This window comes from Mus musculus, chromosome 17 (assembly GCF_000001635.26).
Source record: "Mus musculus strain C57BL/6J chromosome 17, GRCm38.p6 C57BL/6J".
In the NCBI taxonomy this organism is placed as follows: Eukaryota; Metazoa; Chordata; class Mammalia; order Rodentia; family Muridae; genus Mus; species Mus musculus.
The window spans coordinates 4044195-4070390 of NC_000083.6; the positions used below are offsets into that span (position 1 = coordinate 4044195).

Sequence of the window (26196 nt, forward strand, 5' to 3'; positions counted from 1 at the left end):
AACCAATTCTCCAATGAAGGTAGTAGGAGAATTTCTCTTGGAGTTTGCATAGTTCTTAGGAAATACACAGACTTTCTGAAGCTTATGAATTCTAATATCCATCTCATGTGTATCCCAAAGGATGGGCCACCATAGCTAAGATCTGGGTGTTGCCCATGGGAAAGTCACCCGGTAACTAATTGATTTATCATTGCAACAAACATGCATTAAAGAGAAAGGATTGATAGCAACATTGAGAAACACTGTAAATAAAATAATTCATTACTCCTCAATTCAAGCTCATCATGCATCGGATAGTTATTCTTGTCACAGTTCAACTTATGATAGAATATGTAAGCCTTCAACTAATTTAATCTCTGCTTCGAAAACAGGAGCTTCAGGCTGAGTCGTGGACTGGGTGTGTGTTCACTTTTAGTGATTTGGGTTCATGTTTTTTTCTGGCAAAGCAAAAATAAATGATGCCGTATGTAGCCTTTTAATGAAATAACACAAGAACATTTGAGCAAATAGAATGCTCTTGATTAAGTTGGATTGTTTGACCGATATGAAGGGAGATGGGAGCTGGTTTTGAATACTTGCTTAAAAACCAATCCTCCTTTCAGAAACTGTAGCGTAGGAAGCACGAAATTTACACTCACGTCACCAAAGCCACGGCTAGAGGCCAGAAACAACGCTGAGTGTGGACAGCTGGATCCTATGATGATTTCAAAATTATTATTTCTTCCTTTTGCTTCTTTTCTGTCATTTCCACTCCTTCTCCTTCTTTCTAAAAAATGAAAAGAAACAAAAAGAGAAAGAAAAACCCATTACCACAGACAAACCAGGCAAGTCCCTAACATCCTGCCAAATAGACAGGATATATTGAGCCAATTCAAAGGCGGTGAGCAGCAGCTGTGGTCCTACCCATGAGATGAGTTCAGAGGTGGCCTCTGCACCACCCACCATCAACAGGCACTTTCCTATCAACATTGAAAAAGTGTAGACTTAGAGAAAACCTATTTGCTGGGATTTTAGCAACTAAGACTCTGTAGCAACATGTACAAGAAAGAAGAAAACAGATAGGAAGGGAGAGAAATCATACTTTTTGTTCTGTGTTTAATTTTTTTTCCAAAGGCAGACAGATGTAAAACAGATTGACCTTTTATTACTTTTGAATTGAACAGCTACCTCTCTTTAAAGCTTTGATTACATTGTAGCCCTTCATAAAGATGATTTTAGGAGATACCATGGCAAGGAACCCAGCCAGGCTGTTCTGTGGTTGAACCATATGCCATAAACCTCTACAGTTTTGCCAATCTAGTATCAGAAGGGACTCAAACACAGTAGGTTTACCTGATTTTCTAAATGAAATTAGAAAAATAGAGATTTTATGAAATATTAAATATAAGGAGAGGGGAAAGTAAAGTGTGTGTGTGTGTGTGTGTGTGTGTGTGTGTGTGTAATAGATTAATTCATTTGACATGTTTTCTAAAGTGTGAAGGTAAAGTTTAGGGTTTAATCAGATATGAAACCATTCATAATTCTATGGGAAATGTTTGCATTTAAAGAAAGATTTGATAGTCTAAAGATTATACTATCTTCTTGGTTGTGGAAAATTATTCCTTGACCTGGAAATGTATACATAATAAAGTTAGAGGGAGAAGGATGTCATTAGCGGCAGGTATTATAGTCACATGAATCAAATATATAAAGCTGTTAGTGTTAAATGTCACATGAATTCAAACTGTAAAAACAACAGTGATAATATAACACCACTGGAGTCAAGTTTAATTGCATGCCTTGTTCTGCATGGCTCCAAGGACTGACTTGACTTGGGTGGTGAAAAGATGAAGGAAGGACACACAAGCAGACACAGAAATGGTGGAATTAGATGCTCTGGGTTTTCAGTCAGAGAGGCTACAGTACCTCAGAACTCATCATGTATATTATATAGAATTGCACAGGGAGGGGGGGTTGCATGTCACTGAACAAGAGGTGGGGTTATCACATACAGATAATCAAGGAGGCCCTGTTATTATATACAGCTGAAGGAGGCAGGTTTAGATCATCTCAGTAGGAGTAGTCTCTGTAGGTGAGACTTCTTCTTGTAAGCATGTCTTCATCTTGTAAGCATCCCAGGGCAGGGCTGTGATAGACATTTTCTGGACACATTGTCAACATTTGTTCGCACCAGTGGAAGGCTTTGCCATCCCTCCAAGCCTCTCCCAGGAAGTTTTTTTCCAGTGCCATAGGTTTAAATCATTGAGGTCTTTGACATGGTCCTGCCCCTGTCAACAACACACATAAGCTCAGGACTTCATTTGCTTGATACAGTTGTATACACAGGTGTCCCAACTCAAAAGACATGAGGAATGCTAATAGTAGTTACCATGAATTTTAGAATTGTATATTCTCACTGTGTGCTTTTCTGTTTTGTTTGTTGTATAGATTTATGACGTGCATGTTTTTGCCTGCTTGGCCTCATGCTCTCGATGACTAGTCCATCTGTCCTGTTGCTAGAGAATCCTTCACCGATATTAGAACCAGACTCTTCAGGCTTCCAATGCAGACTGAAGGCCAGCATTTCTCTAAGAATCATTCAGGACTCTAAAGGCCAACTTGGGCCTCTGAGGATAGCCAGTCTGATGGACTGAATCTCAGACTATCTATTGTGAGACGAGCCACGGTTGGACTCTCTAGACCATATCCTGTAAGCAAGCTAATAAATTATTAAATCCCCTTTTAGACATATCCACTCATTCCATCGGTTCTGTTGTTATTTGAGAGAACCCTGACTAATACTGAAGGGCTTGTCTTTTTTGACAGAGTGACATAAGACTGTGACCACAACTCACCGGGCTTTCTGTGAGCACCAAGAGGAACCATGCAAAGCATCTAAGGAGCAAGAAGTGTCTATAGATTATGCTGCTCAAAGGGACTGTCTTCCAAGTAAAGCCAACATGGACTGGGTTTGGAGAAGGAAGATGTTGATGCCATTGTCCTATGCTTTCTAGGTTTAGTCTGACTCCCAGAATTCTGAGTAAACAGGGGAAGATGGAATCACGGGGATTCCACATTCGATGCTGACCGTTTCACATTTTCCTGACCAATACTGGAAATACATTAACATAGAACTGTACAAAAAGAGTTATTGCTCTTGTATTAATGCCCATTTACCCATCCTTAAAGGAAGGGGGGATAGCCATTTTTAAAACACACTTCAGGGGAGATGATGAGACTCACCTATGCCATGGTCAGTCTGTGTCATTAAGTGTAATTGAGCTCGTGATGAGAAAAGTCTAAGCTCCATTATATTAGTCTTAATTTGAGTGTTTATTTTTAGACAGCTAATTTGCTTTCACATTCCCTACATTAGGAGCACAGTTAACTGCTGGTGTCTTGGTGTGCCTGGCTGGGAGCATCATAGGACAGGCTCCTGATGGAGCCACAAAGCAATGAAGACTGCTAGATTAAAAAGAAATCTCTTCATATATTTGTGATTAACTGGTGAGCATAAGGAGTCACGGGGAAGTAGAAATAAACAGAAAAGGTTAACAAGGCAGGACATGGGGTGAGTGTGTGCATCTTAGGAAGAAGACAGACAGCACACAAGATTGCAATCCTGCATTAGACCATTAGATAAATAAGTAATGGGGGAAGGGATTTCTGCCGTAAGATTTACACATTTCACACTCTTTTGGCTTTGACCTTTGTGCTCAGACTCAAATCCATGCTAAAGAGCAAACCTATCAATTATGGAAAGCAAGAGGCAGTTCAAAGTAGTTGTGTTAGGAATAGATAGCATCTAAATTTCCTGAGGAGGCAGATATCCCTGATAATGTCTATTTTCCAGTTTTAAGGATGATATACATTTATATAATATATGTAAATTAAATATATGGTCATATAAAATTTGACAACTTCTTTATTTCACTTACTACTACCCAAAAGATTTTTTTCCCTTTTGTCTAAAAGATAGGAGAGTAAAAGACTGGGGTAAAAGAACTGTGCATACAGAACATGGTTAACATCGTAAGATAAAATTTAGGGTTGTGTCTTTGAGGAAAAATTCGGGATGAATGACAGACACTCCAAACAGAAATATTTTGTCTCATTGTCAAAGATGCGTATTAAGAAAGTGTCATAGACTCCAGGGAAATGTGTGTGTGGGGGTATCTAATATCAGAGAGTAGACACCTGTACTGGCTGGTTTTGTGTCAACTTGACACAGCTGGAGTTATCACAGAGAAAGGAGCTTCAGTTGAGGAAATGCCTCCATGAGATCCAACTGTAAGGCATTTTCTCAATTAGTGATCCAGGGGGAAAGGCCCCTTGTGGGTGGGACCATCTCTGGGCTGGTAGTCTTGGTTCTATAAGAGAGCAGGCTGAGCAAGCCAGGGGAAGCAAGCCAGTAAGGAACTTCCCTCCATAGCCTCTGCATCAGCTCCTGCTTCCTGACCTGCTTGAGTTCCAGTCCTGACTTCCTTGGTGATGAACAGCAGTGTGGAAGTGTAAGCTGAATAAACCCTTTCCTCCCCAACCTGCTTCTTGGTCATGATGTTTGTGCAGGAATAGAAACCCTGACTAAGACAACACCAAAAGTGGCAGGCAGTTGACCACAGCTATAGAATCTGCGTGGTGTTCAGAGTGATTTGTGGTGGTTGATTTTAATTATTTTTTATTACATATTTTCCTCAATTACATTTCCAATGCTATCCCAAAAGTCCCCCATACCCTCCCCCCCACTTCCCTACCCACCCATTCCCATTTTTTTGGTCCTGGCGTTACCCTGTACTGGGGCATATAAAGTTTGTGTGTCCAATGGGCCTCTCTTTCCAGTGATGGCAAGGAAAGGAAGAAAACAGAAAGAACAAAAGAAAGAAAGAAAGAAAGAAAGAAAGAAAGAAAGAAAGAAAGAAAGAAAGAAAGAGAGGGAGAGAGGGAGGGAGGGAGGGAGGGAGGGAGGGAGGGAGGGAGGGAGGGAGAGGGAAGGAGGGAAGGAGAGAGGGAGGGAGGGAGGGAGGAAGGAAAGGAAGGAAGGAAGGAAGGAAGGAGAGAAAGAAAGACAGAAAGAGAGAGAGAAAGAAAGAGAGAAAGAGAGAGAAAGAAAGAAAGAGAGAAGGAAACAAACTAGGGGAAAGCAAGGTGGCTCAGAGAGTAACGGTGTTTTTGCCAAGCCTGATGACATGAGTTTAATCCCATAATTCTCATAGTAGAAGGACAGAACTGATTCCCACAGTTGTTCTGTGATTTTGACACTCCAGTAGTGTCACATCCTCTCACATGCACTTATGAACACAACAGATAAATGTTTTTAAAAGATCAACCAAGATTGAGCGACATTTGCTGCTAGTTGGTATTTGAATGCTATGAACTTGAACATTTGTATTTTTACAATACCTCATTTCTATGCTATATAGTGGACACCCCCTTCCCTGGGCAGAGATCTGGATTCACACCTATTAGCTCCATGGTATTGGAAGGATTTCTCTACTCTATGGCTTTTTTTCATGGCTCCATTATACATCTGCTTACATACATTGGTCAACTCAAAGCCTGTAGCTAGATCTAGCCTATTTGGAGGCAACTAAGTCTCCATGGAGAAAATACACAGGCCTATTCCCTAGCTTGGCTTAGTATGGATCAGATGGTGAGACATGTAGAGAGCTCTATAAGTCTGAAAAACTAATATTTAACAATAAAAACAAGAAAATAACTTCCAAATCCTTGGAGACCTAAGAAACCAGCAGGGTGACTTCAAATTAAAGATGTTTAATTAAAGACTGCTTATCAAAATAAAATGTTTATGGGATTTTGAGAACTTCTTCCTTATATGTTAACATCAAGCCCTTTTAGGGTTATATTTTCTTATACCTTTTGTATTAACTGTATAATTATGGGTTACCTGGCAATACCTACAGGAGAGATATTCCCCATTGGATCCTGGCTAAGATGTCTTACATTGGGCAGACTCAGCTGGATGACAAAGTCTGGGGGCCAAAGCTGTGAGCAGTGTTTCCATCTGAATCTGAAACGAATGAACTTGAACCATGAATCAAAAGAAGAAGAAAAAACTACTACAAGAAAATCAAAAGAAGAAAGAAGATAATACTACAAGAAAGCAACTTAGGTGTTTGCCCTGCAATTAACTCACAGGAGTATAATCCAAGCATCGCATTCAGCTTTGGTTCAGCTCTGGATGGAGGTACCAGGTTTCTCAGTTTCTGTGGCACAGTATTGACTCTGAAGTGAGTCAGATGACTCTCAATGAGTTGAACAACTATAAGAGGTTGCCATCCATTTAGGTGGTTGTGTTATGTTGCGCTGGGCCCTTCCATCTGGCTCTGAGAGCATGAATGCTCAGCGGTGTTAACAGTGTCTTCTTTCAAATGTGTGTGTGCCATGCTTACTTTCCAACTTGGCCCCATGGTGGTTCTTTGATAGCTAGAGTGGCCCCTCCCCGAACAAAGGGCTTCTTTGATTTCTAAATGGGAAAGTTCTTTGGGAATGGTGCCTTTTTGTAGTGTTCAAGTCCTCTAAAACCCTGGTTTGCCTGACATTTAACAGGTAATACTTGGGGAGTATCTACTGAACAAGGAAGGAAGTTAGGCATACAATGCTTCATGTGCAGAGAGATGGGGAAAATGGCAGCTAATATTTGAATAATACAGAGATAAACATTAAATAGAACCATGTAGTGAGAGAAGTTATTTCATCCTCCAATGTTTGATTTGATCCTGCCATCCCAATGGGATTTATTTCCCTTACAAATTTTACATGTGCCTGGACAAGTTTCCCCCTCTTTCCAAACCTGGTTCTCTCTCTCTCTCTCTCTCTCTCTCTCTCTCTCTCTCTCTCTCTCTCTCTCTCTGTGTGTGTGTGTGTGTGTGTGTGTGTGTGTGTGTGTGTGTGTAACCAAGGCATTCTACCACATGGCCTTCCAGTGCAAGTCAAGCTTGAGCCTGGATACTGTCACACTCTGGTGCTATATATTTATCACTTGGGAATATATCCATCTGCTTTTGAAGACAAAAAAAGGAAAATAGAATGAAAAGTTTCAAACATAGACTGTAGCTCAAAGCCAGGACACAGATTCCATCAGAGAGCCAGGTCTCCTTTTCATCTCCTTCTCCCTGCCCCTGCCCCTGCCCCTGCCCCGTCCCTTTCCTTCCCGTCCTCTCTGTTTGTGATATGAGTGTATATTTGATGTGTGTGTGTGTGTGTGTGTGTGTGTGTGTGTGTGTACTCACTTGTATCTGGAATCACTCATCTTTGTGTATGTATGTTGAGGCCTGATGATGGTATTGGGTTCTGTCTCAATCAAAATCAACTTTATTTATTTATTTTCTTTACAGATGGAGTCTCTTTGTGAAATGTAAAGCTTTGCCATGTGAGTTCTCAGATTCTACCTGTCTCTGCCCTATTGCCTCAGGGTTATAGAGTCTTATGCATAAACACTGGTCCTCATTCTTGAACAGGAAGCACTTTACTCACTGAGCCATCTCTGGAATCCCAGGGCAGGATTTAGTCATTAATGAGTCTAAGTCATTAATGTGTTTAGTCATTAATGTGTCTCAGTATGTACACCAAATACAGAAAAGAGTAGATGCTCAAAGGATTTTTTTTTAATGGGAGTGTTACTAACCTATATAAAATAGGCATTTCATGTTGGAGAAAAGCTCTTGACAATTGTTTTCAAAGTCTTCCACACTTAGTAATCAAAGAAATTCAGTTAAAACAGTGGGGCATGGCATGCCATCAGTTAAAAGGATGGACGCTGAAAAATTAACACTCCATCATCTACAGATGATGTACAGCCCATTATTTTTATCCTACGTTAAGACAAGCTTTCTGAAATTCAGAGTGGCACTATTCACTAGAAGGTTTAATTCCACATGGAAAAATGCATTTCAAGGAAAGAATTTCTACACATAGATTTAATTTTAAGAATGTTGGATGGGCTGGGGAGATGGCTCAGCGGATAAGAGCACTGACTGCTCTTCAACGGGTCCTGAGTTCGATTCCCAGCAACCACATGGTGGCTCACAACCATCTGTAATAGGATCTGGTGCCTTCTTCTGGTGTATCTGAAGAGAGCAATGGTGTGCTCATATACATTAAATAAATAAATAATCTTTTAAAATATTGGAATGATATTTATGGCCACAAAGTTCTAAAGTAGCCCAAATATTCGATTTCTAGGCAGTTGGGTAGACAAAGGCTGATAGGACATTATTATTTTTTAAATTATCTTATCATTTGTATAGAAGTGTGTGAGTGTGCACAGGGTATATGGGGACTTCATATGACAACTTTTAGGAGCTTTATCTCTCCTTTCACCTCAGAGAGGTAGGATCCTGTGGAGAGAAGGGGACTCCCTCAGTGAGTGTGTAAGGGGCAGATGAAGGCCTGAGTGAATGTGTGTTGTTGACAAGCACACAGCCATGTGAAGGATACTGTGGCCTCAGAGCCCTGAGAATGACAAAACCTTCCTCTGGTCCATGTGCATCCCTGTGGACAGTGTGTGTAGAAATCATCAACTGTCACTTCCTCTGGCATATTTACAGCCTGGAATTTCTCCATACTAGAAACCCTGGATTGAGGTTAGATAAGCCTTCCACTTTATTCAGCTCTCTACGATGGACCCACATCTTCCATTCACACGTATAAAATAAAAACAAATGACTTTTGCTACTGCTGTTGGTTGTCACCGCTAGCACATAGGCCACCCCATCCCAGGTTCTGTCTGTCTGTAGTTCCATTCCCTGTTGCTCTGGTTAGGTGAGGCCCTAAGGCCTGCAGGTCACAGCAATGTCTCTCTTTGTTTTTTCTCCCATGCTCTATACTTCAGGTCAAGTGTCCCATAAGCTCCTGTCTTCCATCTCCCTGTGGGAGGGTGGAGATGACAGATACGTGCCACCTGATACAGCTGTGTGTAGGGTCTGGGGACTGAATGAGGATGGCCAGGCATGAATGGCACCCACTCTCCTGACTAACCACCTTGCTGGCTCTGATAGGATATGTTGTAATGAAATGTGAGTTAGCTGTTAAACACACTACATAGGAGTATTCATCTTCTAAAAAAAGCAACTAATACATGAAGTGATGGACATGGGCAGGGCAATTGTATATAGCACATATAGGCACATATAGACCACTAAAAAAGTTGCCATGGCATGTGCACCACATTGTAACCATGGCTGTATCTGGGTAATGAGTATATCCACTTTTATCATCTCTCTCTCTCTCTCTCTCTTTCTCTCTCTCTCTCTCTCAATTTTTCATGGATTCTACAATGGCCATAAATGACTCTGATAATGAAATAATAAATGACTTTAACCTAAAATTTTGCCTGTAATCAATGCCGACTTTTAGGTAATCCTTTTCTGATGAACGCCTTAGTAGGGTTCTAAGCATACCCAGGTTTTCTTGCTCTGTCATTAGCATGGATAAATGAATCAGATTTTAAGCTCTTTAATGGCTGGGTTTATACCTTTTCTTTATTCTTGAGAGTATCATGTACCCCTTCTGGCTGCTTAATAAAAATCCACCGCTCTGAATTACGTCCAGTGCAATTTCAATTTCTTCTCTCATTAAGTGTCCCCTATGAATCAATTTAAACGGTTTCAGTAATGGCAGTCGCCCCAAGGTTTCTTCTTGCTCTCTTTAGTCTAAGGCAGTTCTTCACAATTTCCAACACTAGGAGAGTGGAGCTTGTGTGGAGGCTGAAAGATATTTGTTTTGTGTTGCTACAGGGTGGATGAATGAAGCAATGGAGAAGTCACCGTATCCAGCCCACCTCAGAACTTCTAATTATTAAGAGGTCCATCAGAAGTTGGTGGCTATGGATGGCTCATGAACTTTCGTTCACTCAGGAAACCTGAGCTGAGAATGAAGTAGGTTGTAAATGATGCTGACCCTGCCTTATTTCTCTTAAGCCCTATCTGGTGCTAGGGAAAACCAGGCCCCAAGAAAGGGAAAGTGCAAAGCAATTGTCTTGTTCCACAGAACTGACCTCTAGACTCTACAGTCAATGGAGAAGCCCCACCTCACTCTTCATGGTTTTCACAGACGGCTCCACCCCCACTGGAGGCCTGTCAAGAACTTGTCTTCCTTCCTCCAGTGGCTATGACAAGCATGAGCTGTCATTTGAAGATTAAGCCTTTACATGTCATTTCTTAGCTAAGTGCCCTGCTGAACAATGGCCATCAATTGCTTTGCAGCACACTCTCCACACATGTCTGTGAGCTTGGATCTCAGAAGTCAGAATACCAAAGGTGAGGAAGGGTTCAGTAATGAACCTGAGCCACCCTGCTCACAGGAGTAGATGGGATTCAAACTCAGGTAGGATCTCTTGCAAACTGTATGGAATGTAGGGATTGATGTAGCCCAGTGACCAATACAGTGAGTTCAGGCTTAGCACAGTGCTTTTGGGAGCTGCCCTGCAAACCACATCTAGGTCTACTTAACTCATCCATCTCCCTCCTTTCTGCTTCCTGGTTAGCTTGGTGTGCTAACCAAAGAACAAGTACCTTTCACCCTTCCAGCTACAATCCCCACTGGACTCCCAAGTAGCTCTAACCATAGTGTTTCTTCTTATGCCAAGCCCCAAACTGCCATGATTATTTACATTGTAGTGTCTTTTGAAGAGGCACTTGACACTCAGTTCATGGTTGATGTGATATTTATCATGGGTCAACTTGACTAGGTTAAGGAAGAGATACCCTGATGTCTGACAGAGGGTCATTTGTGTGTGTGTGTGTGTGTGTGTGTGTGTGTGTGTGGTGTGTGTGTGTGTGTGAAGTTGTGCAGTTATTTCCATAGGCAGAGGGTTGAGACCATGATCACTTGGCTTCATTTTTCTATGTCTGTGTGGTGAAGTAGAACACTAATATAGTGTCCTATATTGTAGGACAAAACACTATTTAGAAAACACTCTTCATTTCATGGTGGCCAGAAGGGACAGAGACAAAAGAGAGGGAGAGAGAGAAGTATTACACCTTATTCTTTCCAATGGGATCCTATGACCTTCCTCCGAACACACTCACCCCATAGATTTAACCACCTCCAAATAGTCTTTTAAAAGTATCAACTCATTAATGGATTGATTAATTGATAAAAATCTGGGCTTTGGGAATCAAATTAATTCCCAAAGGAATTGACCATTGCCTCACTGGGGGTCCACACCTCCAAAGCAGAAGCCAGATCCAATCCATATCAGCAAACTGGAAGGTCTGTCTTATCCCTACCCTCAGATATCAGAATGGCATTGGTCTCTGGGATGCCCTAGTCCTCAGTTCTTTAGCCTTAATTGGAACTTATACTATCAGCCCTCCTCGATTCCGGGACTTTGGGCATAGACTGAATTTCCCTGTTCGTGGATACTCCCTAGTTCCTGGGCCTGCAGAGAATGTGTTGTGGGGGCCTCTTGGCCTCTATAGCTATTTGAGCCAGTTTCCACAACAGTTCTGGTTTCTTAACACATCCTGCTAGTTCTGTTTCTCCAGAGAATTCTGACTAGGAAATTCTGTGTTTGTCTTTGTCCTTCCTTCCAGAGCAGATTCTTCTAGAACCTTCAGCACACTTCAGAGTGAACTGATCACTGGCTGTACATCCCTTCACAGATGGCCTGCTGTGTCTGTCTTATGTGGCATCTTAGTTCCCTGAGGCAGAGAACCTCCCCAAAAGGCACTCTGTTCTTCAGTTTTAAAAAGAAAAAAATGAAACTGGGAGCTATGGTTGAAATAATCCATTTTGGATTCTACACTGCAAGCCTTTCCCTGTGAAACACACTTTATTGATCCATTCCTTGCATCTTAAGCTTTCCCGTGTGTGTGGTGCACCCCTGGCTGGAAGCACTCTAGGTTATGTTAAAATGAGCATCATCCATTCTGCTGTGAACTCGTGCACCACTTTTAACTCTGTATGCAGTCCCAGAATCTTGGGCTACGGAGCAGAAAGATAGACCAGGTTTATCTGCCACAGCCAGAGCAGCCTGGGGATACTTATTTCAGAGCTAATGCCAGGAGGATACATTTGTTTATAAATATTGATGGATCCTGATGCCCTGCTTCGGAGTACTTTAAAAAAGACTGCATAACTACCCTCTAGGTTTCTATTTTATAGGGATTTCATGAAATTAATGCAACAAATTCCCTTTAGTACTACTTATACAGACGCCATAAAACATATTTTTAAATGTCCAAAGAAGGCCTTTAAGAAGTATGAAGCCTGAGAAGAAGCTTAAGGAATCCTAATTCCGAATTTCCTCCATCACAGGGTATGTCACATGCTGGCTTCCTAGTCTCCTCTCCTTTACTCATCACAGGGCTGTTGCTCTCCAATCTTGAGTCTAGTCCCAGTTTTGAGCATGTGTGGTTGTTATGGCTATAATACTTGCATTTTGGAGACTGAGGCAGAGGATTATATGAGGTTGTGTTCTTCTGCCCAGTGAGTTTCTAGACTGTAGAGAATGAGAAGAGATGCTGTACTAAACCCAGCTCTCAGAAGAAAGGAGGGCAGGAGGGAGGCAGGCAGGAAGAGGAAAGAGTGAGAGGGGAAAGGGAAGGGGGAGATGGGAGTAAGGAGAATGGGAGGGAGGGAAGACAGAGGTGGGGAAGAGAGAGGGGAAAGAGTGAGAGAGAAAGAGAGACACAGAGAGAGAGACAGAGAGACAGAGAGAGCCCAATTTCTGTTGGCCTTTGGGATTCCTGAAGTTACATGCACTGTTTTTTGTTTTTATGACATCATGTAATTCAAATATTTTAGAATGCCATATTTTTGTAACCTCAATTAATTGGCAGCTATTTCCTGGAAAACTAGAAGTGGCTTTATATGTGTCTTTTCCAGAATACTAATTTTTTGGGTTATTTTGTTTTGTTTTGTTTTTTGTTTTTTTGTTTGTTTTTTTGAGACAGAGACAGGTTTCTCTGTGTAGCCCTGGCTGTCCTGGAACTCACTGTGTAGACCAGGCTGGCCTTGAATTGAGAAATCTGCCTGCCTCTGCCTCCCAAGTGCTGGGATTAAAGGCATGTACCACCACTGCCTAGCTCAGAATACTAATTTCTATACTGCATAATATTGGTAGCTGTTTTTTTTTGTACCAGTTTCTCTGTCTAGCCACATTGCAATATAACTTTGTAAATGTGAAGATATTGGCTATATGACTCCTGGCTGTAAGCTTATTGCCTAAAATGGTAGAATATCAAGAACTGTTGTCTCCAAAAGACAATATTGGTACATTGAAAGACTTAATTAACATAATCTGTCCTATGAATGAATGAAGGGGAGAACAGCTGATTATCAGATTAGAAGCAGAAATATCATTAAAGTTTAATACTTCCTCATAGTATACTTCCTGGAAGTTAAGAGAGAAAACACCTTTCAGGTCCTGACATAGGTAACCTGGAAGAAAGAGAAGGAAAATATAATAAACTTAACCTAAAGCAGCAGTTCTCAGCTTGTGGGTGGTGACCCTTTGGCGGTCAAATGACCCTTTCACGGGAGTCACATATCAGATATCTTACATATCCAGATATTTATGACTCATAACAGTAGCAAAATTACAGTTATGATGTAGCAAAAAACTAATATTAAGGTTGGTGGTCACCACAACATGAGGAAACGTGTTAAAGGACCACAGCGTTAGGATGGCTGAGAGCCACTGATGTACAGACAAATCATCAACACCACCACAGTCTTTGCTCGAACGTAACAGGACTTGCCACTCTTAATGTCCTCAATAGATGTGCAGGAACATAGGCTCAACTTGATCTTGGTTTAATTTTCATTAAGGTTTGTATGCTTTAAAAACAGATTTTACAATTTGTAGAGAAGAGTAAAATGGACAATCACAGAAGTGAAAGGTGAGTGAATAGAGACATAAGGCCATGTAATTAAGCAAAGGGACACTGATGCAGAAAGCCTAACTATGCAGGAAGCTGAATGCATTCCAGGATGGACCTTGCACATGAGTGGGAAAAGGTGGATGTCAGTCAATCAATGGTGCTGGTAAAGTTCATTATTCATAAGAAAATAACTAAAGCTGACTTCTTTGTAATATGCCAGAAAATATACCCGTGCAATGTCAGAAAAATTTAATATCTATATTTGAAAAAAAGTTGAAAATAGAAAGTTTAACATAGGAACATTTTATAATCTTGAGGTAGAGAGAGATTTCTTATATAAAATACAAAATTAGTATCCATAAATGTTTGAAAAGTAGATTTTGTTAAAACTATGAGCTTCTCTGTACTTTTATGGTCATATCTAGTATTCAAATTATGTAATTTGTAAAATTATAAAAAATACATAAAACAACAATTTTAAATAGATGATAGATATGAACAGAAATACAAACATCTGAGAAGTTTATATAAAAGTGCTCTGTCTCCTTGGCAATCTTAGAACTTACTTTGTGAGTGCAGGGATATTGGCTATTTAACCATAGGTTATAAACTCATTTTTGAGAAAAAAACAGGACTTCATTAGCAAGTCATGTTTCTCATAAGAAAATAGAGAGCCTCCCATGAGAAACCCATTCATGCAATCCATCCTAGAGTAAGACACATAGAACAGTGTGTGTAAAACATTGTGTAAAACACACTGTGTAAAACACTGTGTGATACCTGTTAGAAGAGAAGAACTGGGGAAGTCTGGCACTGGGAATGTTGAGCCAATGTCCTTCAATTTTCTGTCTATGGAAATTTAAATGATCCCAATTACTGTAGACCATAGTTCACCACTGTATTTCCTGTATTTTGATCATATTCTTTCCCCTTCCTCAGACCCTCCCCAGCCTCCCTACTCACTAAGCTTCATGTTATTTCTCTCTCTTAAACCACCACCACCAACAACAACAAAAACACACACTCATACACTCAAATGTGGAGTCTTTCTTGACTTGGCCAACTACTCTTGAGCATGAGTTCTGTCCCAGAGTATGGTCAATGTGCCCAGTGTCAGTCCACTGAAGAAAACTGATTTTCCTTTCCCCAGCTTCTATCAGCTGCAAATAGATTCTTGGTTAGGGGTGGAACAGTGTACAACTTTCCTTTCTCTGTACTTACATTTTCTGTGCTTGTGCAGTTCCTATGCATGCTATCATAGTCTCTATGAGTTCATATCTGTATGAACCCTGTTGTATCTGAAAAATGCTATTTACTTAGGGCCATCTCTTTCTCCCTCCTCTTCTGCATTGGACCCTGAGCCTCGAGGAGAGGGGTTTGATAAAGACATCCCATTTAGAGCTGAGTGTTACAAAGTCTATTACTGTTTGAACTGTGCCCAGTTGTGTGTCTCTGTGTTAATCACCACCTAGTGAAATAAGTTTTTCTGATGAGAATTGAAGAATTCTGATGAAGTTCTTCTTTGTGAATCTAGCAATATATTGTTTTATTGCTGTGTTTATTTAATAAAACAGTAGCAAGTTTTTCCCTAGGGCCTATGATCTATCTACTCTGGGGTTCTTGGTCTCATCTTCAGTGTCAGGTATGGGCTCCATATAACTATTCCATCTCATACACAATTGATTCTATCTTACAGCTCAACAAAAAGTGGCTGGATATTTGTATAACATTTGTGCCAGCTCACTGGATGTGCCAGCTAGCTGGAGGATATTGATGCTTACTTGAATCTCCCTAACACTCTGAATTCTAGTCAGAAAGAATGAAAGTGCCCCCCCCCCCCCAGGCCGCCATCTTCCTTCTGAGCCCAGCAGAGGCCACTAAGGGCTACAGAGTGCTCTCCATGCTGCAAGACCTCGGGATCACCTCAGGATCACTGGTGAGTGGAACGCAACATCAGCCCCAAAGAATCTCGGAGGGTCTTGTGCCTGCAGGAACAGGGACAAGGGAGCCCTGTCTTACCAGAGGCTAGGATCCATTCAGGTCGGAGCCAGCCCCACCATCTTCTGTGTGAACCCAGCTGAGGGCACCAGAGGACTCTACACGCCGCAGGACCCCTAGCATACCCAGGACCTCCTGATCACCTGAGAGCACATGGGCAATAGAAGCAACAGAGCTTCTTGGTCAGGGTCCCTTTAGGGTCTTCATCCTCAGCCAGGAGGCAGAGCTGAGACCCAGACCCCTGGGCACATTCCTTGCCAGAGGAGAGTCTCAGCTTACAGGGAGGGCTCTGACCCCAGAACTCAGGAGGTGGATCAGAGTTCCAGACTGCTGGACACCTGCCCTGAGAGAGGAAAGCTTGACTGCAGAGAGTGCTCTGACCACTGGAACTCAGGAGAAAGTTGGACTCCCAGGAGTGCTGACAGGAGCTAAAAGAATGACAGGAGGATCAAGCTCCAACCAGAGACAGCTTGAACATTAACACCAAAGATTTACAGATGGTGAAAGGCAAACTTAAGAATCTTACTAACAAAAAGCAAGAACACTGGGCATCATCAGAACCCAGTACGCCTACCACAACAAGTCCTGAATACCCAAATACACATGAAAAGCAAGACATGGATGTAAAATCATATCTCATGATGGTGGTGAAGATTTTAAGAAGGGCACTAATAACTCACTTAAAGAAATACAGGACAACACTGCTAAACAGCTAGAAGCCCTTAAAGAGGAAGCACAAAAATCCCTCAAGGAATTACAGGAGAATACTACTAAACAAGTAGAAGGCCTTCAAGAGGAAACACAAAATTCCCCCAAGGAATTACAGGAGAACACTGCTAAACAGATAGAAGTCCATAAAGAACTACAGGCAAACACTGCTAAACAGGTAGAAAAAAAAAAAAAAACCACAATAATCCCTTAAAGAATTATAGGAAAACACAACCAAATAGGCAATGGAATGGAACAAAACCATCGAAGATCTAAAAAATGGAAGTAGAAACAATGAAGAAAACCCAAAGGGAGACAACTCTGGAGATAGAAACCCGAGGAAAGAAATCAGGAACCATAGATGTGAGCATCAGGAACAGAATACAAGAGATGGAAGAGAGAATCTCGGGTGCAGAAGATTCCATAGAGAACATGGGCACAACTATCAAAGAAAATGCACAATGCAAAAAGATCCTAACTCAAAACATCCAGGAAATCCAGGACAAAAAGAGAAGACCAAACCTACAGATATTAGGAGTAGATGAGAATGAAGATTTTCAACTTAAAGGGCCAGCAAATATCTTTAACAAAATTATAGAAGAAAACTTCCCACATCTAAAGAAAGAGATGACCATGAACATACAAGAAGCCTACAGAACTCCAAATAGACTGGACCAGAAAAGAAACTCCTCCTGACACATAATAATCAGAACAACAAATGCACTAAATAAAGACAGAATATTAAAAGCAGTAAGGGGAAAGGTTAAGTAACATATAAAGGCAGGCCTATTAGAATTACTCCAGACTTCTCACCAAAGACTATGAAAGCCAGAAGATCCTGGACAGATGTTATACAGACACTAAGAGAACACAAATGCCAGCCCAGGCTACTATACCCAGCAAAACTCTCAATTACCATAGATGGAGAAACCAAAGAATTCCATGACAAAACCAAATTCACACAATATCTTTCCATGAATCCAGCCCTTCAAAGGATAATAAAGGGAAAACACCAACACAAAGATGGAAATTACACCCTAGAAAAAGCAAGAAAGCAATCCTTTAACAAAACTAAAAGAAGACAGCCACAAGAACAGATTCCCAACTTTAACAACAAAAATGACAGGAAGCAACAATCACTTTTCTTTAATTTCTCTTAATATCAATGGACTCAATTCCCCAATAAAAAGACACAGACTAACAAACTAGCTACAAACACAGGACCCAACATTTTGCTGCTTACAGGAAACCCACCTCAGATAAAGACACTACCTCAGAGTAAAAAGCTGGAAAACAATTTTCCAAGCAAATGGTCCAAAGAAGCAAGCTGGAGTAGCCATTCTAATATCAAATAAAATTAACTTCCAACCCAAAGTTATCAAAAAAGGCAAGGAGGGGCACTTCATAGTCATCAAAGGTAAAATCTACCAAGATGAACTCTCAATTCTAAATATCTATGCTCCAAATGCAAGGGTAGCCACATTCATTAAAGAAACTTTAGTAAAGCTCAAAGCACACATTGCACCTCACACAATAACAGTGGGAGACTTCAACACCCGACTCTAACCAATGGACAGATCCTGGAAACAGAAGCTAAACAAAGACACATGGACACTAACAGAAGTTATGAAACAAATGGATTTAACAGATATCTACAGAACATTTTATCCTAAAACGAAAGGATATACCTTCTTCTCAGCACCTCATGGTACCTCCTTCAAAATTAACCATATAATTGGTCACAAAACAGGACTCAACGGAAACAAAAGTATTGAAATCATCCTATGCATCCTATCAGATCACCACGGACTAAGGCTGATCTTCAATAACAGCATAAATAATAGAAAGCCAATGTTCACGTGGAAACTGAACAACACTCTACTCCATGATACCTTGGTCAAGGAAGAAATAAAGAAAGAAATTAAAGACTTTTTAGAGTTTATTGAAAATGAAGACACAACATACCCAAACTTATGGGAAACAATAAAAGCAGTTCTAAGAGGAAAATTTTTTGAGTGCCTCCAAAAAGAAATTAGAGAGAACATAACTAGCAGTCTGACAGCACACCTAGAAGCTCTAGAACGAAAGGAAGCAAATTCACCCAAGAGGAGTAGACAGCAGGAAATTACCAAACTCAGGGCTGAAATCAACCAAGTGGAAACAAAAAGAACTATTCAAAGAATCAACCAAACCAGGAGCTGGTTCTTTGAGAAAATCAACAAGATAGATAAACCCTTAGCCAGACTAACTAGAGGGCACAGGGACAGTATCATAATTAGCAAACACAGAAGTGGATGCTCACAGTCAGCTAATGGATGGATCACAGGGCTCCCAATGGAGGAGCTAGAGAAAGTAGCCAAGGAGCTAAAGGGATCTGCAACCCTATAGGTGGAACAACATTATGAACTAACCAGTACCCCGGAGCTCTTGACTCTAGCTGCATATGTATCAAAAGATGGCCTAGTCGGCCATCACTGGAAAGAGAGGCCCATTGGACTTGCAAACTTTATATGCCCCAGTACAGGGGAACGCCAGGGCCAAAAAGGGGGAGTGGGTGGGTAGGGAAGTGGGGGTGGGTGGGTATGGGGGACTTTTGGGATAGCATTGGAAATGTAAATGAGCTAAATACCTAATAAAATGGGGGAAAAAATCAGAAATGAAAAAGGAGACATAACAACAAATCCTGAGGAAATCCAAAACATCATCAGATCCTACTACAAAAGGCTATACTCAACAAACCTGGAAAACCTGGATGAAATGGACAACTTCCTAGACAGATACCAGGTACCAAAGTTAAATCAGGATCAGATTAACGATCTTAACAGTCCCCTCCCCCCTAAAGAAATAGAAGAAGTCATTAATAGTCTCCCAAACATACAAACAAACAAACAAACAAAAAGACAAGGACCAGATGGGTTTAGTGCAGAGTTCTATCAGACCTTCAAAGAAGACCTAATTCAAGTTCTTCACAAACTATTCCACAAAATAGAAGCAGAAGATGCTCTACCCAATTCATTCTATGAAGCCACAATTACTCTGATACCTAAACCACACAAAGATCCAACAAAGAAAGAGAACTTCAAACCAATTTCCCTTATGAATATCGATGCAAAAATACTCAATAAAATCCTCACTAACAGAATCCAAGAACACATCAAAAAATCATCCATCATGACCAAGTAGGCTTCATCACAGGAATGTAAGGATGGTTTAATATATGGAAATCCATCAACGTACTCCACTATATAAACCAACTCAAAGACAAAAAAATCACATGATCTTCTCGTTAGATGCTGAGAGAGCATTTGACAAAGTCCAACACCTCTTCATGATAAAAGTCATGGAAAGATCAGGAATTCAAGGCCCATACCTAAACATAATAAAAGCAATATACAGCAAACCAGGAGCCAACATCAAAGTAAATGGAAAGAAGCTGGAAGCAATCCTACTAAAATCAGAGAACTCCTAAACCGATAAACAGCTTCAACGCAGTAGCTGGATATAAAATTAACTCAAGCAAATGAGTGTCCTTTCTCTACACAAAGGATAAACGGGATGAGAAAGAAATTAGGGAAACAACACCCTTCACAATAGACACAAATAATATAAAATACCTTGGTGTGACTCTAACTACAGAAGAGAAAGATCTGTATGACAAGAACTTCAAGTCTCTGAAGAAAGAAATTAAAGAAGATCTCAGAAGATGGAAAGATCTCCCATGCTCATGGATGGCAGGATTAATATAGTAAAAATGGCTATCCTGCCAAAAGCAATCTACAGATTCAATGCAATCCCCATCAAAATTCCAACTCAATTCTTCACTGAGTTAGAAAGGGCAATCTGCAAATTCATCTGGAATAACAAAAAACCTAGGATAGCAAAAACTCTTCTCAAGGATAAAAGAACCTCTGGTGGAATCACCATGTCTGACCTAAAGCTGTACTACAGAGCAATTGTGATAAAAACTGCATGGTACTGGTATAGCGACAGACAAGTAAACCAATGGAATAGAATTGAAGACCCAGAAATGAACCCACACACCTATGGTCACTTGATCTTTGACAAGGGAGCTGAAACCATTCAGTGGAAAAAAGACAGCATTTTCAACAAATGGTGCTGGCACAACTGGCGGATATCATGTAGAAGAATGTGAATTGATCCATTCATATCTCCTTGTACAAAGCTCAAGTCTAAGTGGATCAAAGAACTCCACATAAAATGAGAGACACTGAAATTTATATAGGAGACAGTGGGGGAAACCCTCGAAGATAAGGGCATAGGGGAAAAATTCCTTAACAGAACAGCAATGGCCTGTGCTGTAAGATCAAGAATCAACAAATGCCCTAAAGTTTCTGTAGGGCAAAAGATACCGTCAATAAGACATAAAGGCCACCAACAGATTGGGAAAGAGTCTTTACCAATCCTAAATCTGATAGGAAACTAATATCCAATATATACAAAGAGCTCAATAAGCTGAACTCCATAAATTCAAATAACTCCTTTAAAAAATGGGGTACAGAGCTAAACAAAGAATTCTCAACTGAGGAATATCGAATATGCCGAGAAGCACCTGAAAAAATGTTCAACATCCTTAATCATCAGGGAAATGCAAATCAAAACAACCCTGAGATTCCACCTCACACCAGTCAGAATGGCTAAGATCAAAAATTCAGGTGACAGCAGATGCTGGCGAGGATGTGGAGAAAGAGGAACACTCCTCCATTGTTGGTGGGATTGCAAGCTTATACAACCACTCTGGACATAAGTCTGGCAGTTCCTCAGATAACTGGACATAGTACTACTACTAGATTCAGCAATACCACTCCTGGGCATATACCCAGAAGAAGTTCCAACTGGTAATAAGGACACATGCTCTACTATGTTCATAGCAGCCCTATTTATAATAGCCAGAAGCTAGAAAGAACCCAGATGTCCCTGAAAAGAGGAATGGATTCAGAAAATGTGGTACATTTACACAATGGAATACTACTCAGCTATTAAAAAGAATAAATTCATGAAATTCTTAGGCGAATTGATGTCTCTGGAGGATATCATCCTGAGTGAGGTAACCCAGTCACAAAAGAAGTCACTTGATATGCACTCACTGATAAGTGGCTATTAGCCCAGAAAACTAAAATACCCAAAATACAACTTCCAAAACACAAGAAAATAAAGAAGGAAGTCCAACGTGTAGATACTTCATTCCTCCCTAGAATAGGGAATAAAATATCCCTTGAAGGAGTTGCAGAGACAAAGTTTGGAGCTAAGTCGAAAGGATGGACCATCCTTTCAGTATTTGGGAAACAGGCAAAAGGATCAGGAGTTTAAGACAGCCTTGATTACTTAGTGAATTAAAGGGCAACACAAGCTACAGGAGATCTTATCTTAAAAGGCCTCCCCCACAAAAAAGAATTTGTCTTAAACTATAAGCAAACAAAGTCTGATTTGGTTTATAGGACAATTCTATAAGAAGATGTTCATGAATAACTTTTAGTGGCAGAAGAATGGCTGCTGTTATTTGGATAAGAATGACCTCCACAGGCTAATATATACTGCTTGGTCTGAGGTTGATAGGACCGTTTGGGAAGGATTAGGAGGTGTGGCCTTGTTAGAGGAGGCATGCCAGTGAGAGTGGGTTTAAGATTACAAAAGCTCAAGCTATTCCCAGGTAGTTCTTCCTTTCTGCTCATAGGTGCCATAACTTTAAGCTCTCAGCTACAGCTTTAGTACCTTCTCTACCTGCCTGTTGTTTCGGGTTTCACCATGATGGTCATGGACTAATCTTCTAGAACCTTGAGCCTCAAATTATACACGTTCTTCTATATGTTACCGTGGTTGTGATGTTCTGTCGTGACAATAGAAAAGTAACCAAGACAATGTTTGTGGTGACAATGGATTTAGTTAAATACTGTGCACAAATAGAAAATAAGTTATCTGCAAACATTGGCCTCAAGTTTTGAAAACATAATATTGACGAGAGAAGGACCAAGAATCCATATAGTAGTTTTATTAACTTTAGCAATGTGCAAAAATATTTATTACCAAGATTTAGTAAATATACAAAGTAGATTTTTAAAGCAAGGGTATACCAACACACCAGCATTTATGTCAGTAAGGAAGCAAAGGAGGGATCGGCTATGTTATGTCTCTGGATACTTGGTGTAACATCACGGTTTCTGGTTAATATGTTTACTAATGAAAATGAGAAAAATAACTGACTTGTCAGAGATGATACAAATATTTATTAAATCTGTTTTATGCTGTAAAATGTTCATGATAGCATATGCCACAGTGCATTAATTATTTGATTATCACACCCAACAGCATTACATATTTTATATGGTTTTTTTTTGGTTCATGTTTTCATATTGAAAAATATGCAAGATTTATAAAAACGCCCTGAATGGGGGACTCTCCAGGGAACATTTCCACTGATGTTATAAGTATCTTTGAATAGCATTCAATGCAGTGACTTAGATTGTCCAAATCAAGGTAAATACCTAATATATATTCTGTTAAGTGATAATATGTCCAGTATGTCCAGATAAGTGATTTTAAAAAATTATTTCTTTTAATGCTTTTAATGTCTTACATACTCCTGAATTCCCTTTGGAAGTTAGCTTGAATTTCTCAATGGTAACTAATAAGATATTACATGTTAGGAGTGCAGCTAAAGTCCTGTAGAACACAACAACTTAGTTAAAAGGTACACCTTGACATTGGTTTTCTTTTTGTATTACTTGAAAGTGCATGGCATTAGAATAAGTGCTTATATGAGAATATATCCTTTTATAATAGTTATAAATTACTAAATCATATTCTGCAAAATGATTGGTTTAAATTTCTAACTATAAATCAAGTTTAAAAATCTGCAGTTCTCTATATATGATGAAATTGAACTCTAAGCCACTATCCAAAGCTGTGTGATTGCAGCTCCAAGGGAATTGTGTGGCAACAGTAAACAAGGTAGAAGAGAAAGCCTTTATTTGTTATCTGTTGCCAAAATACTCTTGCAAATCACACATGAAAAAGGTCATTGTGCAGGTATACTGGCTGGTTTTGGGTCAACTTGACACAATCTAGAGTTATCAGAGAAGAAGGAGCCTCTACTGAGGAAATGTCTCCAGGAGATCCAGCTGTAAGGCATTCTTTCAATTAGTGATCAATGGGAGAGGGCCCAGCCTATTGTGGGTGGTGCCATCCCTGGACTGGTGGTCCTGGGTTCTATAAGAAAGAAAAGATGGCTAAGCAAGCCCTTTGGAAGCAAGCCAGTAAGCAGCACCACTCCATGGCCTTTGCATCAGCTCCTGCCTCCAGGTTCAGGACCTATTTAAGTCACTGTCTTGACTTCCTTCAGTGATGAGCAGCAATGTAGAAGTTTAAGCTGAATACTTGCTTTTTGGTCATGGTGTTTCTTTGCAGCAATAGAAATCTTAACTAAGACATGCAAGCCAATAAGAAAAAAAAAACTACCTAGCTGGAAAAAATGTGTTTTTACAATGAGATAAAAAGTGCACAAAATAAATACATGTAATCTAAACATCTACCTAGATAGATAACTCTGTCACTTATGTATACACAATTAATTGAAAGTGAATTATCAAGGAATTAAAACCCATTGGATATCTTGCATGTGTGACTTAAAGAGCAGTAATGAAACCAGGAGGGGCCAAAAAGAGTAGGAAGAACATCATGAGGCAGATGAGAATAACTACGATTTCTTATTTTGAATTCCAGAAATGTATAGATATCCATTTTTGTCTGAGCATAAGCATAAGTTTGCTGGGATTTACTAATTTCTATCATGTTTGTGAGCTTTCAAAATGATTATTATTTTTGGTGTCAGAAAAGAAATATAAAACAGAAGAATTGCTTTGAGGTCGGAGTGCCCTTTGTTTGACATGGTGTATTTGTGCTGTTAACAACAAGCTTAGAGCATGAGAAGAGAAATGATTTCGATTGTGTGCCTAAATCAAGGCAGGCACCATAAGACAATGCCTACATTTCTTTCCTAGTTCCAATACAGCTGTGTAAAAATACGAACTTGAAGTGACACACTATTAATAAGGATCCCTTGCAATGCACATAAAGCTTTGTAATTTATGAGGCAGCCCTTATGTATGGGGAGGAATATTACCACTTAAGGGATGCAGACAGAATATGTGTAATATTCAGGATCATGAACATTTTTGGCATTAACAATGTATTATTATATTTAACAATATTTAACATGATATATTTAACAGAGCGGTGTTATTTCTTCCATGTTTCAGATGAGAAAACAAAGATGTCAGAGAATGTGAGTGGTCTGTTGGAAGTCCTACCTGGGAAGTGTGGAAAGTGGATTTCAAACTTGAATTCATTCACCGGGCAACTTCTTTGTACACTGCCACTAAAGCCACCAGGTTGCTATTAAGCCACCTAACATCTGCAACTTACAATAAGGCTATGCTACAGGAGCTTGTTGTCTGAGTCACTGTGCTTGGCTTCCCAAAGATCCAAGACAAGTGATTCACTCTATTCTGTGAATGCCTGAAATAAATGCATTAATAAAATCTACAATTATGAATCCTGAATAGGAAATATTCCCTATTTTCAGTTTTGCAGATGAAATTCCAGTCTCTTTGGGCAAGATCGATGGCTTATAATAAACTCACTCTAACCATTTAGAACGTACAATAGTAGAAACAGTCATTTAGAACGTATAACAGTAGAAACCGTCTTCACTGATTTGTCCCAGGAGAGGAAGAAGCCCACAGTACAGAAATAAATGGGCAAAACCTATCACTGAGAATACGGAAGAATTTGAGAGAAAATGGAATGTAGTGCTCCACTATAAATAATATTTGAAAACTGAGTCTTTAAAATTAAATCATCAAGAATTTTAGCAACTGTGCCCCATGACAGTAGTGAAAGCTTTTACTGGTGTACATCTCAACTTGTAGTTTCAAATATTCATTACAACAAACTCAAGGGCTCAGCCTATTGCCCAACTGCTATCTGTGTCCTATGTAATTTAATACAATTCAAAGTCTACTTGCTGGGGCAAGGTGTGGTTTGAATATGCACTGCCCCTCGTAGAGGCATTGCATTGGAGTCAACTGTGTTTAAACAGTTGCTTCCCTCCTGAGGGCTCTGCTTTAGGCGGTCTCTGGAACCTTTAAGAGGAGGAGCCTCACCGAAGTAAGTGCATAATAGATGGTGGGACTTGAGACCTTTTTAGTCCTGTACTACTTCCTGTTCCCTGCCTACTTCCTGGATGTACTGTGGTCGCCTTCTGCCAAGTTGTTCTGGTCTTGGGTGGAAGGTAGCGCAGGAACTAAAAGCCAGAATAAATCCTGAGTCCCTTAAACTGCTTCCTGTGGGGGCAATTGGGCTGAGACATAGGTAAAGTAACTAAACAGATGAAAAGAAGGATGTCCTTTGAAAAGACTCTTCCAGGAAAATAAGGGGTTTTGGAGAAAGTCTGCCATAATGTCTACGTATTTGCTGATGTATCTGGTCTTTCCAGTTAGCGCGCCTTCACTTTTACACTTTTATCATTTGGATTTACCTAGCAGAGAGGTTTTTTTTTTTGGTCTCCTGACTCTGATTCTAAATCATTCTCTTCCACATTTGCCCAGATTTAACCCTAGGATACGCAGGACTGAGGTGTGAAATTTCA

At 40.1% G+C, this 26196-nt stretch overlaps 1 long non-coding RNA gene across 1 annotated transcript in view; it reads right to left on the reverse strand.

The window, feature by feature from the left end:
* Positions 1-463: 463 nt before the first annotated feature.
* Positions 464-26196, reverse strand: part of 4930470H14Rik (RIKEN cDNA 4930470H14 gene) — a 38338-nt gene continuing 12605 nt past the window's right edge. Inside the window, exon 4 of the long non-coding RNA NR_045764.1 lies at positions 464-766. This is a non-coding gene — a long non-coding RNA (RIKEN cDNA 4930470H14 gene). The remainder of the gene's footprint in view (positions 767-26196) is intronic.